General features: G+C 54.7%; 1 long non-coding RNA gene across 1 annotated transcript; it reads left to right on the forward strand.

The window, feature by feature from the left end:
• Positions 1–6800: 6800 nt before the first annotated feature.
• LOC142915848 (uncharacterized) lies at positions 6801–12389 on the forward strand. The gene is made up of 2 exons (XR_012936131.1): positions 6801–7644; positions 12248–12389. It is a non-coding gene; the product is annotated as an uncharacterized LOC142915848 (long non-coding RNA).
• Positions 12390–12641: the final 252 nt, after the last annotated feature.

Consider the following 12641-nt stretch of genomic DNA (forward strand, 5'->3'; position numbering starts at 1 on the left):
GGAGGAGGCGGCGGAAGGGGCGGACGTCGCGCCCCACCTGCCCAGCGAGGGCGGTGGGGTGGACGTCGGCCCCCACACCGCCATGGCCCTGTACACGTTAAAGTGTTGAGCACAAACTCAAGGAGCAGGGAAAATGGTAATGTTGCTTGGATTTAATTTTAATATCATTGCAACTGTATAGTTTTGATATGTTTTATTGAAAAACATTCACGTGCATTGGCATGTCCCTCTGTCTCAAACATTAATAATGTATTATCTGCAAATGTCCTTTAGCAATGTAAATGTTTGTTCAACATTGGTATGCAGCTTGAAGAATGATGGAGTCTTATAACTGAAGACACTTTGGATTTTCAATCAAAATTTACAAATAATCCACTCTACCATAAACATGCTACATTCCAGCTAAAGTATAGTAGTATATTACTGTAAAGTAGTATGGTGTATAGCACAGATATTTTGTACAAACCCAGCGAGATGGGAGTGCTGCTTTGATGCATTACGCTAACCCCTAAGGGTACAATTTTATTTTTACAGTTTCAATCGGACCAAGTACCTGGGGAGGTTTATCCCAAGTCAACGTGGCTTAAAATCTGCCATGCTGAAATAAAATATCTGGACGTTATTGCTTCTGATGTGAGTGCAGGACTCGCTATCCATGCCAAGGTGCGGAGGCTCATTTGGGCGACCAAAGGAATTCCGAATGCATGTTACAATAACGTTCATTTCAGATGACTGGATTCATTTGGTAGAGTGCTCCAACTTGGGCAGAGATATCTGGCTGGAAAGTGATGTGGTTAAAACGTTTGTCTCGCAGTTTTAAAGGTTGCAATTTCAAAATACAGTTTGGGCATCAGAGCTCAATAAATTGAGTACTACTCTGTGTGAGGTTAACAGGAGTCATCCAATGGAGAGACTGGGCTACGCCATATAAATGTGGAATTTATATCAGTTGACAGGTCAAACGTACTCTTTGTCCTTTTTGGTCACTTTATTATTATTATAGGCTAGTGGTGTTTGTGTGTTTTAATCACACAGATGGGGGGGGGGGGGGCATTGCACCTCGCTACACCCATCCACTGCTGACGGTAGAGGTTGTGTCTGTGTGTGTACACACACAGACATTGTACACACACACAGTGTACACACACAGATTGTACATTCACAGAGTGTACACACACACAGTGTACACACACAGTGTATACACACACAGTGTACACACACACACTGTACACACACAGTGTACACACACACAGTGTACACAGACACAGTGTACACACACAGTGTACACACACACACACTGTACACAGACAGTGTACACACACACAGTGTAAACACACATAGAGTGTACACACACAGTGTACACACACACAGTGTAAACACAGTGTACACACACACAGTGTACACAGACACAGTGTACACACACACACAGTGTACACACACACACTGTACACACACAGTGTACACACACACAGTGTACACAGACACAGTGTACACACACAGACAGTGTACACACACACAGTGTAAACACACATAGAGTGTACACACACAGTGTACACACACAGTGTAAACACACACAGTGTACACACACACAGTGTACACACACAGTGTAAACACACAGTATAAACACACACAGAGTGTACACACACACACAGTGTAAACACAGAGTGTACACACACAGTGTAAACACACAGTGTAAACACACAGTGTACACACACAGAGTGTACACACACATTGTGTACACACACACATGTACACACACACACATTGTGTACACACACAGTGTACACACACAGTGTACACACTGTGCACACACAGTGTACACACACACACAGTGTACACACACAGTGTACACACAGTGTACACACACTGTGTACACACACACTGTGTACACACACACAGTGTACACACAGTATATACACACAGTGTACACACAATAATGTCCACGTTGTTGTAGCTGAGCCCACGCACCCAAGGGAGGGAGCAATGAAAATGAATCTAAATCAACTTAAACTCCAATCCCGCTCTGTGACGTCACCACTCAGCATTACTTCATCGGCGTGAAACGCCAGGGGGAGGTGTACCTCGCTAGTGACGTCATGTCAACAAGGTATTACACCGCGCTCTTGAGCGTGACGTCAGCTCCGCTTGTGTCACTGCCGATTGCGTTCCAGTGCCAATCCTTATTTGGGCAAAGCTACGCCCAGTGACGGCAACTCATTAACATAATTTATTCGTTAAAGCCGACAAGATCATTGTCCACGACACATGGGACAAGTAATATTAACATAATTTATTCACTATTTAGTTACGGACCCGCTCATTGTGGGAGGAGCGTGTATCGTTCCCCGGATCTGACGTCACGTCACCTGCTGCCGCGTGACGTCACGAGGTAACACTGCACTGAAATCCGAGGTGAGAACTTCTCATTGCGATTGTGGTGTGGCGGTTGTGGTGGTTGTTGTTGTTTACCAAGGTAGAGCCTCTCTCGTAGGGATGTCAGTTGAGTAGCAGCGAGCATGGGAATCGATGTCCAGGTTGGAACTTTACAACGCAGGGCCTAGCCACGCGGGGCCTTGCCTCCTGCCCTCGCCTGATTGCGTTTACTTTAATTATCTCGCTTAAGTTTAATTTGTCTTCACCCGGCTCGCCACTTTGTAACTTTGTTTTATTGTAAATATTCAAGCAGTTTTTATTTTTTCCACCAGGCCAAGCCCGCTTGAGCTGCTATACCGCTCTTGTTATCAGAAGCGACCTGCCCACAACAACAATAACAACAACAAGGTGGGACTTGATAATTGTTTTTTTACACCGAAACAACTTTCTTTTTGGCGTCTTCTGGTCCAACACCAACATGAGACGAGGCTCTAAAGAAAGTTGTCTCGGGTGTGGACCAATCAATTTCAAGGACAGTGCCACATACATTATCAGAGTTGTTGTTTTTTGTTTGCATTCTGACCGCAGGTATTGTGGTCAATGTAAACATGACTCCTTGTAAAAAAGGTGTCAGTTTTGTTGCCAGATAAAAGGGTAAAAAACCAATTATCATTTTGTTACTGGCAAATGAGGTTTCCAAAGTTTGGGGAGTAAGGGGGTTGGTGAGGGGGTGAGTGAGTGAGGGGGTTGGTGAGGGGGTTGGTGAGGGGATGAGTGAGGGGGTGAGGGGGTAGGTGAGTGAGGGGGTTGGTGAGGGGGTGAGTGAGTGAGGGGGTTGGTGAGGGGGTGAGTGAGGGGATGAGGGGGTGAGTGAGTGAGGGGGTTGGTGAGGGGGTGAGTGAGGGGGTGAGTGAGGGGGTTGGTGAGGGGGTGAGTGAGGGGGTGAGCGAGGGGGTTGGTGAAGGGGTGAGTGAGTGAGGGGGTTGGTGAGGGGGTGAGTGAGGGGGTGAGTGAGGGGGTGACTGAGGGGGTTGGTGAGGGGGTGAGTGAGGGGGTTGGTGAGGGGGTGAGTGAGTGAGGGGATTGGTGAGGGGGTGAGTGAGGGGGTGAGTGAGGGGTGGGTGAGTGAGGGGGTGAGTAAGGGGGTTGGTGAGGGGGTGAGTGAGTGAGGGGATTGGTGAGGGGGTGAGTGAGGGGGTGAGGGGGTTGGTGAAGGGGTGAGTGAGTGAGGGGGTGAGTGAGGGGGTGAGTGAGTGAGGGGGTGAGTGAGGGGGTTGGTGAGGGGGTGAGTGAGGGGGTGGGTGAGGGGGTGAGTGAGGGGGTGAGTGAGGGGGTGAGTGAGGGGGTTGGTGAGGGGATGAGTGAGGGGGTGAGTGGGTGAGGGGGTAGGTGAGTGAGGGGGTTGGTGAGGGGGTGAGTGAGTGAGGGGGTTGGTGAGGGGGTGAGTGAGGGGATGAGTGGGTGAGTGAGTGAGGGGGTTGGTGAGGGGGTGAGTGAGGGGGTTGGTGAGGGGGTGAGTGAGGGAGTGAGTGAGGGGGTTGGTGAAGGGGTGAGTGAGTGAGGGGGTTGGTGAGGGGGTGAGTGAGGGGGTGGGTGAGGGGGTGAGTGAGTGAGGGGGTGGGTGAGTGAGGGGTTTAGTGAGGGGGTGAGTGAGTGAGGGGGTGAGTGAGGGGGTTGGTGAGGGGATGAGTGAGGGGGTGAGTGAGGGGGTGAGTGAGTGAGGGGGTGAGTGAGTGAGTGAGGGGGTTGGTGAGGGGGTGAGTGAGTGAGGGGGTGGGTGAGTGAGGGGTTTAGTGAGGGGGTGAGTGAGTGGATGGGTGAGTGAGTGGGGGGGGTTGGTGAGGGGTGAGTGAGGGGGTTGGTGAGGGGGTGAGTGAGGGGGTGAGTGGATGGGTGAGTGAGTGGGGGCTAATGCCCCACTCGCCACTCCCCATTAGGTGGGGGCCGATGCCCTCCCCCCCACCCGCCATTTGGGGGGGGGGGAGGGTCAATGACGTCATCCCCCCACTCGCGCTTCAACCGCGCGCGGATGACGTAATGGTTTGACTGACGGCTGCTCAGAGTTAATTAAAAACTCCTACTAAGCCCTTGTGTCAACAAGCCAATGGTTCCCCGAATAGATCAATAATTAATAATTAATTAATTATTTGCGCGCGCGCACTGACCGCTGTCCCACCGCTCTTCACACAGACACATACACAGACACACAGACACACACACAGACACACAAAGACAAAGATCCCCCATATAGCCTTAACAGACTGTAGGGGCAAGTGCTGTTAGCGAGCACCTATGAAGGCCGGAACGGTACACGAGGGGGTGGGTGGCCAGCACCACGCCCGACCGCCTTTGTCTCCCCAGTCGCGATGTTTACACACCGCACCAGGTACTCATTTGAGGCTGAGTCGACCTAGGGGAGGCCCGGGACCGGTTCAGATAATCGTCACTGGTGTTGGCCGTGAGCGGGAATCGAACCCGGGTCGCCAGGTTCATAGCGCAGCGTAGCGCTAACCGCTACACTATCGCTCCCCACACACAGTACACACACAGTCACACACACACAGTCACATACACAGACACACAGACACACACACAGACACACACACAGACACACAGACAGACACATACACACAGACACACAGACAGACACACAGACACACACACAGACACACAGACACACACACAGACACACAGACAGACACATACACACAGACACAGACAGACACACACACAGACACACACACAGACACACACACAGACACACACACATACACAGACACACAGACACACACACAGACACACACACAGACACACAGACAGACACATACACACAGACACACAGACAGACACACAGACACACACACAGACACACAGACAGACAGACACACACACAGACAGACACACACACAGACACACACAGACAGACACACACACACAGACACACACACAGACACACAGACAGACACATACACACAGACACAGACAGACACACAGACACAGACACACACACATACACAGACACACAGACACACACACAGACACACACACAGACACACAGACATACACACAGACACACAGACAGACACACAGACACACACACAGACACACAGACACAGACAGACACACAGACACACACACAGACACACACACAGACACACACACATACACAGACAGACACACACACACAGACACACACACAGACACACAGACAGACACATACACACAGACACAGACAGACACACAGACACACACACAGACACACACACATACACACACACACAGACACAAAGACAAACAAAGATCCCCCATATAGCCTTAACAGACTGTAGGGGCAAGTGCTGTTAGCGAGCACCTATGAAGGCCGGAACGGTACACGAGGGGGTGGGTGGCCAGCACCACGCCCGACCGCCTTTGTCTCCCTAGTGGCAATGTTTACACACCGCACCAGGTACTCATTTGAGGCTGAGTCGACCTAGGGGAGGCCTGGGACCGGTTCAGATAATCGTCACTGGTGTTGGCCGTGAGCGGGAATCGAACCCGGGTCGCCAGGTTCATAGCGCAGCGCGCTAACCGCTACACTATCGCTCCCCAGACACACACACAGACACACACACAGACACACAGACAGACACATACACACAGACACACAGACAGACACACAGACACACACACAGACACACAGACAGACAGACACACAGACACACACACAGACACACACACAGACACAGACACACACACAGACACACACACAGACAGACATACACACAGACACACAGACACACAGAAACACACAGACACACACAGACAGATACACAGACAGACACACACACAGACACACACAGACAGACACACACACACAGACACACACACAGACACACACACACACAGACACACACCACACACACACAGTCACACACACCACAGACACACAGAAACACACAGACACACACAGACAGACACACAGACAGACACACACACAGACACACACAGACAGACACACACACACAGACACACACACAGACACACACACACACAGACACACACCACACACACACAGTCACACACACCACAGACACATCACACACACCACACACACCACAGAAACATCACACACAGTTACACACCACATACACAGTCACACATCACACACACACCACACACAGTCACACACCACACACAGTCACACACACCACAGACACATCACACACACCACACACAGTCACACACCACACACACACCACACACAGTCACACACCACACACACAGTCACACACATCACACACACACCACAGACACATCACACATACACACCACACACACACCACACACAGTCATACACCACACACACAGTCACACACATCACACACACACCACAGACACATCACACACACACACCACACACACACCACACACAGTCACATCACACACACCACACAGTCACACACACCACACACACAGTCACACACACACCCCACACATACACCACACACACACACCACACACACACCACACACAGACACCACACACACTCACAGACACCACACACACACCACACACACACCACACACACACAGACCACACACACACACACCACACACACAGTCACACACACACCACACACACACCACACACACACCACACACACCACACACACAGTCACACACACACCACACACACAGTCACACACCACACACACACCACACACATCACACCACACACACCACACACACAGTCACCGACCAGTTCTAGGCCCGCCCCAGGCTCTATCCACGTGGGTGACCCACTCGGCCGTTCCACACGTGGAACGGCGCCTCTACTGCTGCTGTTGTTTCTGCTGTTGTGGTTGTTGTTTCTGCTGTTGTTGTTTCTGCTGTTGTTGTTATCGTTGCTGTTACACCTCCCAGCGGGTTGTCTCACGTGTCACGTGCCCTTCAAGACTCGCGGGCCATCTTCCGGAAGACTCTTCCGGCCGTCTCAAGCGTGGCGCTGGACGTCTTCCGGAAGACTCTTCCGGCCGTCTCACGCGTGGCGCGGGACGTCTTCCGGAAGACTCTTCCGGCCGTCTCAAGCGTGGCGCGGGACATCTTCCGGAAGACTCTTCCGGCCGTCTCACGCGTGGCGCGGGACATCTTCCGGAAGACTCTGCCGCCCTGCGAATGCGTCACGTGATCACAGCCGCGCGCAGTCGCCTGTCCGTGTTAGCGGCACGGAACGTCGGACCTCCTGCACTCCACAAGAGGACATTGTTTCGTGTATAAACACACCACGACGGTGAGTGGGTGGGTGGCTGAGTGAGTGAGGGGGTGAGTGAGTGAGGGGGTTGGTGAGGGGGTGAGTGAGGGGGTGAGGGGGTGAGGGGGTTGGTGAGGGGGTGAGTGAGGGGATGAGGGGGTGAGTGAGTGAGGGGGTGAGTGAGTGAGGGGGTTGGTGAGGGGGTGAGTGAGGGGATGAGGGGGTGAGTGAGTGAGGGGGTTTGTGAGGGGGTGAGTGAGTGAGGGGGTTGGTGAGGGGGTGAGTGAGGGGGTGAGGGGGTGAGTGAGGGGGTAGGTGAGGGGGTGAGTGAGGGGGTTGGTGAGGGGGTTGGTGAGGGGGTGAGTGAGGGGGTGAGGGGGTGAGTGAGGGGGTAGGTGAGGGGGTTGGTGAGGGGGTGAGTGAGGGGGTGAGTGAGTGAGGGGATTGGTGAGGGGGTGAGTGAGGGGGTAGGTGAGGGGGTGAGTGAGGGGGTTGGTGAGGGGGTTCGTGAGGGGGTGAGTGAGTGAGGGGATTGGTGAGGGGGTGAGTGAGGGGGTGACTGAGGGGGTTGGTGAGGGGGTGAGTGAGGGGGTTGGTGAGGGGGTGAGTGAGTGAGGGGATTGGTGAGGGGGTGAGTGAGGGGGTGAGTGAGGGGTGGGTGAGTGAGGGGGTGAGTAAGGGGGTAGGTGAGGGGGTGAGTGAGTGAGGGGATTGGTGAGGGGGTGAGTGAGTGAGGGGATTGGTGAAGGGGTGAGTGAGGGGGTGAGTGAGGGGGTGAGTGAGGGGGTTGGTGAGGGGGTGAGTGAGGGGGTTGGTGAGGGGGTTGGTGAGGGGGTGAGTGAGTGAGGGGATTGGTGAGGGGGTGAGTGAGGGGGTGAGTGAGGGGGTGACTGAGGGGGTTGGTGAGGGGTGAGTGAGGGGGTTGGTGAGGGGGTGAGTGAGTGAGGGGGTGAGTGAGTGAGGGGGTTGGTGAGGGGGTGAGTGAGGGGGTTGGTGAGGGGGTGAGTGAGTGAGGGGATTGGTGAGGGGGTGAGTGAGGGGGTGAGTAAGGGGGTTGGTGAGGGGGTGAGTGAGTGAGGGGATTGGTGAGGGGGTGAGTGAGGGGGTGAGGGGGTTGGTGAAGGGGTGAGTGAGTGAGGGGGTGAGTGAGGGGGTGAGTGAGGGGGTTGGTGAGGGGGTGAGTGAGGGGGTGGGTGAGGGGGTGAGTGAGGGGGTGAGTGAGGGGGTTGGTGAGGGGATGAGTGAGGGGGTGAGGGGGTAGGTGAGTGAGGGGGTTGGTGAGGGGGTGAGTGAGGGGGTTGGTGAGGGGGTGAGTGAGGGGATGAGGGGGTGAGTGAGTGAGGGGGTTGGTGAGGGGGTGAGTGAGGGGGTGAGTGAGGGGGTTGGTGAGGGGGTGAGTGAGGGGGTGAGTGAGGGGGTTGGTGACGGGGTGAGTGAGGGGGTTGGTGAGGGGGTTGGTGAGGGGGTGAGTGAGTGAGGGGATTGGTGAGGGGGTGAGTGAGGCGGTGAGTGAGGGGGTGACCGAGGGGGTTGGTGAGGGGGTGAGGGGGTTGGTGAGGGGGTGAGTGAGTGAGGGGATTGGTGAGGGGGTGAGTGAGGGGGTGAGTGAGTGAGGGGGTTGGTGAGTGAGGGGATGAGGGGGTGAGTGAGGGGGTTTGTGAGGGGGTGAGTGAGTGAGGGGATTGGTGAAGGGGTGAGTGAGGGGGTGAGTGAGGGGGTGAGTGAGGGGGTTGGTGAGGGGGTGAGTGAGGGGGTTGGTGAGGGGGTTGGTGAGGGGGTGAGTGAGTGAGGGGATTGGTGAGGGGGTGAGTGAGGGGGTGAGTGAGGGGGTGACTGAGGGGGTTGGTGAGGGGGTGAGTGAGTGAGGGGATTGGTGAGGGGGTGAGTGAGGGGGTGAGTGAGGGGTGGGTGAGTGAGGGGGTGAGTAAGGGGGTTGGTGAGGGGGTGAGTGAGTGAGGGGATTGGTGAGGGGGTGAGTGAGGGGGTGAGGGGGTTGGTGAAGGGGTGAGTGAGGGGGTGAGTGAGGGGGTGAGTGAGGGGGTTGGTGAGGGGATGAGTGAGGGGGTGAGGGGGTAGGTGAGTGAGGGGGTTGGTGAGGGGGTGAGTGAGTGAGGGGGTTGGTGAGGGGGTGAGTGAGGGGATGAGGGGGTGAGTGAGTGAGGGGGTTGGTGAGGGGGTGAGTGAGGGGGTGAGTGAGGGGGTTGGTGAGGGGGTGAGTGAGGGGGTGAGCGAGGGGGTTGGTGAAGGGGTGAGTGAGTGAGGGGGTTGGTGAGGGGGTGAGTGAGGGGGTGAGTGAGGGGGTGACTGAGGGGGTTGGTGAGGGGGTGAGTGAGGGGGTTGGTGAGGGGGTGAGTGAGTGAGGGGATTGGTGAGGGGGTGAGTGAGGGGGTGAGTGAGGGGTGGGTGAGTGAGGGGGTGAGTAAGGGGGTTGGTGAGGGGGTGAGTGAGTGAGGGGATTGGTGAGGGGGTGAGTGAGGGGGTGAGGGGGTTGGTGAAGGGGTGAGTGAGTGAGGGGGTGAGTGAGGGGGTGAGTGAGTGAGGGGGTGAGTGAGGGGGTTGGTGAGGGGGTGAGTGAGGGGGTGGGTGAGGGGGTGAGTGAGGGGGTGAGTGAGGGGGTGAGTGAGGGGGTTGGTGAGGGGATGAGTGAGGGGGTGAGTGGGTGAGGGGGTAGGTGAGTGAGGGGGTTGGTGAGGGGGTGAGTGAGTGAGGGGGTTGGTGAGGGGGTGAGTGAGGGGATGAGTGGGTGAGTGAGTGAGGGGGTTGGTGAGGGGGTGAGTGAGGGGGTGAGTGAGGGGGTTGGTGAGGGGTGAGTGAGGGGGTGAGTGAGGGGGTTGGTGAAGGGGTGAGTGAGTGAGGGGGTTGGTGAGGGGGTGAGTGAGGGGGTGGGTGAGGGGGTGAGTGAGTGAGGGGGTGGGTGAGTGAGGGGTTTAGTGAGGGGGTGAGTGAGTGAGGGGGTGAGTGAGGGGGTTGGTGAGGGGATGAGTGAGGGGGTGAGTGAGGGGGTGAGTGAGTGAGGGGGTGAGTGAGTGAGTGAGGGGGTTGGTGAGGGGGTGAGTGAGTGAGGGGGTGGGTGAGTGAGGGGTTTAGTGAGGGGGTGAGTGAGTGGATGGGTGAGTGAGTGGGGGGGGTTGGTGAGGGGTGAGTGAGGGGGTTGGTGAGGGGGTGAGTGAGGGGGTGAGTGGATGGGTGAGTGAGTGGGGGCTAATGCCCCACTCGCCACTCCCCATTAGGTGGGGGCCGATGCCCTCCCCCCCACCCGCCATTTGGGGGGGGGGAGGGTCAATGACGTCATCCCCCCACTCGCGCTTCAACCGCGCGCGGATGACGTAATGGTTTGACTGACGGCTGCTCAGAGTTAATTAAAAACTCCTACTAAGCCCTTGTGTCAACAAGCCAATGGTTCCCCGAATAGATCAATAATTAATAATTAATTAATTATTTGCGCGCGCGCACTGACCGCTGTCCCACCGCTCTTCACACAGACACATACACAGACACACAGACACACACACAGACACACAAAGACAAAGATCCCCCATATAGCCTTAACAGACTGTAGGGGCAAGTGCTGTTAGCGAGCACCTATGAAGGCCGGAACGGTACACGAGGGGGTGGGTGGCCAGCACCACGCCCGACCGCCTTTGTCTCCCCAGTCGCGATGTTTACACACCGCACCAGGTACTCATTTGAGGCTGAGTCGACCTAGGGGAGGCCCGGGACCGGTTCAGATAATCGTCACTGGTGTTGGCCGTGAGCGGGAATCGAACCCGGGTCGCCAGGTTCATAGCGCAGCGTAGCGCTAACCGCTACACTATCGCTCCCCACACACAGTACACACACAGTCACACACACACAGTCACATACACAGACACACAGACACACACACACACAGACACACACAGACAGACACACAGACAGACACACACACAGACACACACAGACAGACACACAGACACACACACAGACACACACACAGACACACACACACAGACACACACACAGACACACAGACAGACACATACACACAGACACAGACAGACACACAGACACACACACAGACACACACACACACATACACAGACACACAGACACACACACAGACACACACACAGACACACAGACAGACACATACACACAGACACACAGACAGACACACAGACACACACACAGACACACAGACAGACAGACACACAGACACACACACAGACACACACACAGACACAGACACACACACAGACACACACACAGACAGACATACACACAGACACACAGACACACAGACACACAGAAACACACAGACACACACAGACAGACACACAGACAGACACACACACAGACACACACAGACAGACACACACACACAGACACACACACAGACACACACACACACAGACACACACACAGACACACACACAGACACACACACAGACAGACACACAGACAGACACACACACAGACAGACACACACACAGACACACACACAGACAGACACACACACAGACACACACACACACAGACACACACAGACACACAGACAGACACACACACAGACACCACGTGCACCACGTGTCACAACGTCAGTCTGTGCTAAGGGCTTCATTATTGAAGCTCCGTCATTATTGTGGCTCTGTCGTCCCGACAGGTTTGTTCCTTTCACCTGAAGAAGGCCGCTTGTGTCGTGGCCGAAACGTCGTGAGAATTTTATTGTGTTTTATTTTATTATTTTATTATTCTCATTCTACGTGGTGATGGTGACTTTAATACCGAAAGAACCAAAGAAGATACTCTACGGGTCTCTGTGTGAGTCACTGGGTCTCTATGTGAGTCTGTGGGTCTCTGTGTGAGTCTATGGGTCTCTGTGTGAGTAGTCTATGGGTCTCTGTGTGAGTAGTCTATGGGTCTCTGTGTGAGTTTATGGGACTTTGTGTGAGTAGTCTATGGGTCTTTGTGTGAGTAGTCTATGGGTCTTTGTGTGAGTAGTCTATGGGTCTCTGTGTGAGTAGTCTATGGGTCTCTGTGTGAGTTTATGGGACTTT

The sequence above is a fragment of the Petromyzon marinus genome, unplaced genomic scaffold (assembly GCF_048934315.1).
Source record: "Petromyzon marinus isolate PM22_M1 ecotype Great Lakes invasive population unplaced genomic scaffold, UKy_Petmar_22M1.pri1.0 PM_G_Scaffold_36, whole genome shotgun sequence".
NCBI classification, from domain to species: domain Eukaryota; kingdom Metazoa; phylum Chordata; class Hyperoartia; order Petromyzontiformes; family Petromyzontidae; genus Petromyzon; species Petromyzon marinus.